The 6,507-nt window shown below is 47.5% G+C and overlaps 2 non-coding genes across 2 annotated transcripts; both read left to right on the forward strand.

The window, feature by feature from the left end:
- Positions 1 to 1,196: 1,196 nt before the first annotated feature.
- On the forward strand, positions 1,197 to 3,119 carry LOC126928661 (small subunit ribosomal RNA). The gene has a single exon (XR_007716891.1). It is a non-coding gene; the product is annotated as a small subunit ribosomal RNA (ribosomal RNA).
- A 2,089-nt stretch (positions 3,120 to 5,208) lies between these two features.
- Positions 5,209 to 5,363, forward strand: LOC126928660 (5.8S ribosomal RNA). Its single transcript, XR_007716890.1, has one exon. It is a non-coding gene; the product is annotated as a 5.8S ribosomal RNA (ribosomal RNA).
- Positions 5,364 to 6,507: the final 1,144 nt, after the last annotated feature.

Here is a 6,507-nt window from a genome sequence, read left to right on the forward strand (position 1 = left end):
CTATTAAATACAATCGGATTAAACATTTTTGTCGAATTTTTTGAAAAATTAGCTTCCGTCGGACTGATACGACTGGGATATTTTTGCAATTTTTTCGTTAATTAATGTTACAAGGTATATATCTTTTTACATATTTCGTGTTATTTTAACGTGTTTTAATCGATTATAAAGTTATTTTTCGTCCATAGTCGATAAAACTGTATGTTTACTGATGCAATTTTTCGGTGAAAAAAAAAATTAATTTTTTGGTAAAAATGCATTTATAATATGTTAATAATGCTTGTGGTAAAATATTTCGATGGTTGGATATCGCCTTTATATAGTAGTTATTGAACGTGCGAGCGACTAAGTTCCAGCGTCCCTTCCGAACGGTACGTTGCTACGGAGGTTTTGCACCATAAGCGCGCGGCCGCTAGCCCGACCGGCGCCGGCCTTCCGGCCGGCCCCTTGGTATCTATAAGAGAAGCGTCGAGCCGGACGGTTCGGTCGGAACAGCGCTGGGCGCGTGGCTATTCTACGGCCTCGGTTGAGAATTCAGTCACCGCTCCTCGAGTCTTAGTGTATTTTACGCTATTTCTCGACTGTTCCTCCGTTCTCGTACTGGTTTTTTCTCTACACTGCTGCGCCGCGGGTCGAAGTCTAGGACGTAATGACCGTTAACGTGGCAAGCTTCCCCTTAGTCGGGAAGCTGGTGACCTGTGTGCACGTATTTGACAAAAGTTGGATGCGTGTGTGCTTGTACTTACGGAGTAGCCATTCTTGCAGAGACCATCGGTTGTAAGCTATTTGTAGCTGCACGATGGTCCTTTTGGCGTTCTGTAGAGTGCGTTATCTTCTGGTAACGCGTCTCTACAGAGGTGTTGAAGCTTATAAAAGAATATTCTTACGGTATGTCCAGCATGCGTATACGTGCTTTACCGCTAAGTTATATTCTACGAGAGAAGTTGGAGGAGAAAAGTTACAAACAGAAATAATTCTGTGAAGTATGAATCTTTGTATCGATATATGATGGTGAGAGAGGAGGAGAATTAAAGTGGCTGAGTGACGTTGTTACTGAACCATGGAACGTTGCTCTCTAAGTCATATTACATATATATATAAAATGAAAAGTCTCGTCGTACGGTGCTTACGTCCCACCTACGACACAGAGAGAACTTTTAAACGAAAATGCTGGTTTTTGGGAATATATTATAAGATCCCTGGTTGATCCTGCCAGTAGTCATATGCTTGTCTCAAAGATTAAGCCATGCATGTCTCAGTACATGCCGCATTAAGGTGAAACCGCGAATGGCTCATTAAATCAGTTATGGTTTCTTAGATCATACCTACATTTACTTGGATAACTGTGGTAATTCTAGAGCTAATACATGCAAACAGATTCCGACCAGAGATGGTAGGAATGCTTTTATTAGATCAAAACCAATCGGTGGCGGATGGCTCGTCTGTCCGTCCATCGTTTGTTTTGGTGACTCTGAATAACTTTGTGCTGATCGCATGGTCATCTAGCACCGGCGACGCATCTTTCAAATGTCTGCCTTATCAACTGTCGATGGTAGGTTCTGCGCCTACCATGGTTGTAACGGGTAACGGGGAATCAGGGTTCGATTCCGGAGAGGGAGCCTGAGAAACAGCTACCACATCCAAGGAAGGCAGCAGGCGCGCAAATTACCCACTCCCGGCACGGGGAGGTAGTGACGAAAAATAACGATACGGGACTCATCCGAGGCCCCGTAATCGGAATGAGTACACTTTAAATCCTTTAACGAGGACCAATTGGAGGGCAAGTCTGGTGCCAGCAGCCGCGGTAATTCCAGCTCCAATAGCGTATATTAAAGTTGTTGCGGTTAAAAAGCTCGTAGTTGAATCTGTGTGTCACAGTGTCGGTTCACCGCTCGCGGTGTTTAACTGGCATTATGTGGTACGTCCTATCGGTGGGCTTAGCTCCTCGCGGGCGGTCCAACTAATATCCCATCGCGGTGCTCTTCACTGAGTGTCGAGGTGGGCCGATACGTTTACTTTGAACAAATTAGAGTGCTTAAAGCAGGCTACCTTCGCCTGAATACTGTGTGCATGGAATAATGGAATAGGACCTCGGTTCTATTTTGTTGGTTTTCGGAGCCCCGAGGTAATGATTAATAGGGACAGATGGGGGCATTCGTATTGCGACGTTAGAGGTGAAATTCTTGGATCGTCGCAAGACGGACAGAAGCGAAAGCATTTGCCAAAAATGTTTTCATTAATCAAGAACGAAAGTTAGAGGTTCGAAGGCGATCAGATACCGCCCTAGTTCTAACCATAAACGATGCCAGCCAGCGATCCGCCGAAGTTCCTCCGATGACTCGGCGGGCAGCTTCCGGGAAACCAAAGCTTTTGGGTTCCGGGGGAAGTATGGTTGCAAAGCTGAAACTTAAAGGAATTGACGGAAGGGCACCACCAGGAGTGGAGCCTGCGGCTTAATTTGACTCAACACGGGAAACCTCACCAGGCCCGGACACCGGAAGGATTGACAGATTGATAGCTCTTTCTTGATTCGGTGGGTGGTGGTGCATGGCCGTTCTTAGTTGGTGGAGCGATTTGTCTGGTTAATTCCGATAACGAACGAGACTCTAGCCTGCTAAATAGACGTAACTTATGGTATCTCGAAGGCCCCCGGCTTCGGTCGGTGGGTTTTTACTACCAACGTACAAACAAATCTTCTTAGAGGAACAGGCGGCTTCTAGCCGCACGAGATTGAGCAATAACAGGTCTGTGATGCCCTTAGATGTTCTGGGCCGCACGCGCGCTACACTGAAGGAATCAGCGTGTTTTCCCTGGCCGAAAGGCCCGGGTAACCCGCTGAACCTCCTTCGTGCTAGGGATTGGGGCTTGCAATTATTCCCCATGAACGAGGAATTCCCAGTAAGCGCGAGTCATAAGCTCGCGTTGATTACGTCCCTGCCCTTTGTACACACCGCCCGTCGCTACTACCGATTGAATGATTTAGTGAGGTCTTCGGACTGGTGCGCGGCCAATGTGATAAGCATTGCCGATGTTACCGGGAAGATGACCAAACTTGATCATTTAGAGGAAGTAAAAGTCGTAACAAGGTTTCCGTAGGTGAACCTGCGGAAGGATCATTAACGATATAACACAAAAACTTAAAGAATTTGACTTGAACACTTGAAAAATACGAAACTGTATAAGTCGGTAAGGAGCCGTACTCCTCCTATATCGACGAACCAAAGTATATACGACGTATCAACAAGCTATATACTTTAACAAAGAACAGTTAAATTCGCCCGGAGCGTGGCTTACTCCGTTGGCAAAATGATGAAAAGACATAAGGAGGAGACGACCCTCCAGCTACGAAACTATATGAAGAGAAGGTGGCACTCTCTCTCGATCATCGGGATGAAGAGATACATATATATATATATATATATATATATACATACATAAACGAATTCGAGGCGCCTGCGTGAGGTCGTACACAGAAAGACCCGCCGTCTGCGAATATTATGATTTTATAATAAAACTATAAATGGGAACTTGAGCTTTCGAAAATTAAACTTTGACACGAATATCGAACGAAAAATTACGAATGGAAACCACCCGTAAAGAGAAATGAGATCGAGGCGCTTGCGTGAGGCCGTATACAGAAAGACCCGCCGCCACGATCTCGTATTTTTTTTTTTGCGTCGTGGAGACCGTACAAACGAATAACAAAATCTCTAAAGTGCCTCGTGTCGGAGAGATCATGCTCGCCTATTCTCTTCTATGTTTCGTGGTCTGTGTTGCGTTTGCTCTCCTCCTAGCAACGGGACATCGAAGACTCCTCTTTGGGATCGAACGAAGCGACTAAAACGAGTCGACGAGAGCGAAAGTACGAGTAGCGAGTCGCGCATGTAGAAAGGATACCGACATATCTTCGAAGGTTCTCTTCGAAGATCCATGGATACCTTATGCGCGTCGACCTTTCGTCTCTTTCACCGCTCTCGGTCGTTCTCGAAACGTGCTTCCTACCCATAGGGCGTGTGTTCTTCGTATGTCGTTTTGTTCGAAATAACGAAACCACTTGTAACATACTCGTGGATCGGGTAACCTAGAACGAAAACGCATTGCGTGGATGTTGGCCCGCTATGATAATGATGATGATGACGATGACTATGATGACGATGCGTAGCAACGATTCGTAACTAGTCTAGCCGAAGTTGGTTCAGAGGGGACCGCAGGCTGTCTACCCTCGATGTCGTGAGTCGGACACCCGTGCCGTCGCTAGAGTTTTTTCAAAGCTCGGCTTCTGGATATTGGGAAGAAAGACCGCTCGAGGACGACGGCTGCGCGTGCGTCCCATCGAATTTTTTTTTTTTATACCACCTGAACGACTAAAGTTTCGTCTAGTTCGTCGCATATAACCCGTTCAGAGGGGACCGCAGGCTGTCTATCCTCGTTGTCGTGAGTCGGACACCCGTGCCGTCGCTGAAGTTTTTTCAAAGCTCGGCTTCTGGATATTGGGAAGAAAGACCGCGCGAGGTAGATGGATGCGAGTCCCATCGAATTTTTTTATTTTTTAAAAAAAACAATCACCTGAACGGAGATGTGTTCTCTTTCGTCGATTTTTCACGCTTTGAGTCGTCGCGATCGCCATCCGTTCGGAGGAGATCGCCGACTTCGAAGCCTCGATGTCGTGAGTCGGACACCCGTGCCGTCGCTAGAGTTTTTTCAAAGCTCGGCTTCTGGATATTGGGAGGAAAGACCGCTCGAGGCCGAGGGTCGCGCGAGTCCCATCGAATCTTTACATCACCCGAACGATGGAGGCGCACGCTCTTTTTCTTGAATAATTGGACGAGAGGAATGCATATCGTATTATATATACACACACACACATATATATATATATGGGCTAGCCACCGTGCGTATTTCTTCGCGAGATCGTGTGCTGCACAGAGGATTCAGAATCGGGTGTTATATCCCCGTCGTTTCCTGACGAACGGAGCTTCGATCTCGATGGTTGTTATATATCATAATGTACTTTTCGCCCGGCCGGCGGACGCGCGTATCTTCGCGCGTTCGTCGGATTTCATTTTCGAACGTTTTCGTGTCGTCGATCTTCCGGCGACTTCTGCGCGTCCGATTCCCGTTGGTCGGTCGTGTCGGATCTCGGCTTCGCTCGAACCGAGTATTAAGAGTACATGGAGTACAAGAGTTTTAAAAAATATATGAAAAGATTACCCTGAACGGTGGATCACTTGGCTCGTGGGTCGATGAAGAACGCAGCTAATTGCGCGTCAACGTGTGAACTGCAGGACACATGAACATCGACATTTCGAACGCACATTGCGGTCCACGGATACAATTCCTGGACCACGCCTGGCTGAGGGTTGCTCACGTAAACCTAAGACTGCTTGCGTTGCGTGTCGTTCCTCTCTATCTGTCTCTCTCTGTCCCTTGGTGCCTTCGACAACCCGCCGTCGTTCTTACGATACGTAGAACGTTTCAGAGTCGGAGGAAGCGCACGAAGAAGGATACGAACAAGAGCGGACGCGAGAGAACGTACGCGACGTACGAGCGATTGTTGGACGCTCGTCGGCGTTCGTCGCGGTCGTGTCGAGACCGTGCAATTCGTACGCATGCTCGATATATAAACTATCGTGTTCACGGGAGACACTACGAAACTCTACCTCTGTCTCTCTCTGTCCCTTGGTGCCTTCGACAACCCGCCGTCGTTCTTACGATACGTAGAACGTTTCAGAGTCGGAGGAAGCGCACGAAGAAGGATACGAATAAGAGCGGAGAGAACCGTCACGGACCTGCGTGAGTGCTAGCGGCGTCGTGAGTCGTCCTTTCGTACGACCGCCCGCTTATGCACCGCTTCGTGTCGGTTATCGAATATATTATATATATATATATATATATATATATATATACGTAGTGTTGTCCTCGTGACCGATTTTTTTTTCATATCAGCAGATTTGCATACGTTTGCAGGTTTTCGATGAGCACGATGTCCGCGCCCCCGACGTCGTCTTAAATGAATATTATTTTGGCGAGACTGAGAGAAAGCAAATATGGGAACTCGGTCGAGAGAGGAGAGAAGGAGAACAGCCTCAGATAAAAGTAAACTTGGTAACGGTGCGGAATTTTGCCGTACAACCGTCTTTTCTTAAGACGTTTTACTCGAATAGCCCCAGGGATCTAATGCCCACTCCGTCTCTTCGTGCGTAGAGATATACTCTGCGCGAGCGACTGACAACGACGAGGACCGTCGCATCGATGGGTCGTCGTTGCGTTTAACATACTCTGTGCTTGTAATTTATCCCCGAAAGAGAGCCGTAGATCCGGGAACGCACACGTGATTTCTTCGAGCGCTGATGACTTAGGGAGATGATCCCCAGGCGTTGCGCGGAGATCGGAGAGTACGCGTTACTTGTATCGGGACGAATTTTCCCCGTCGTTCGCGTATCTCTCTGCCCGCCGGCCCTGGCCCAAAGCCACGTTCGTCGGAAATCGTAGAAATCGTGTGCGAAC

The sequence above is a fragment of the Bombus affinis genome, unplaced genomic scaffold, assembly GCF_024516045.1.
Source record: "Bombus affinis isolate iyBomAffi1 unplaced genomic scaffold, iyBomAffi1.2 ctg00001258.1, whole genome shotgun sequence".
Lineage (NCBI taxonomy): Eukaryota > Metazoa > Arthropoda > Insecta > Hymenoptera > Apidae > Bombus > Bombus affinis.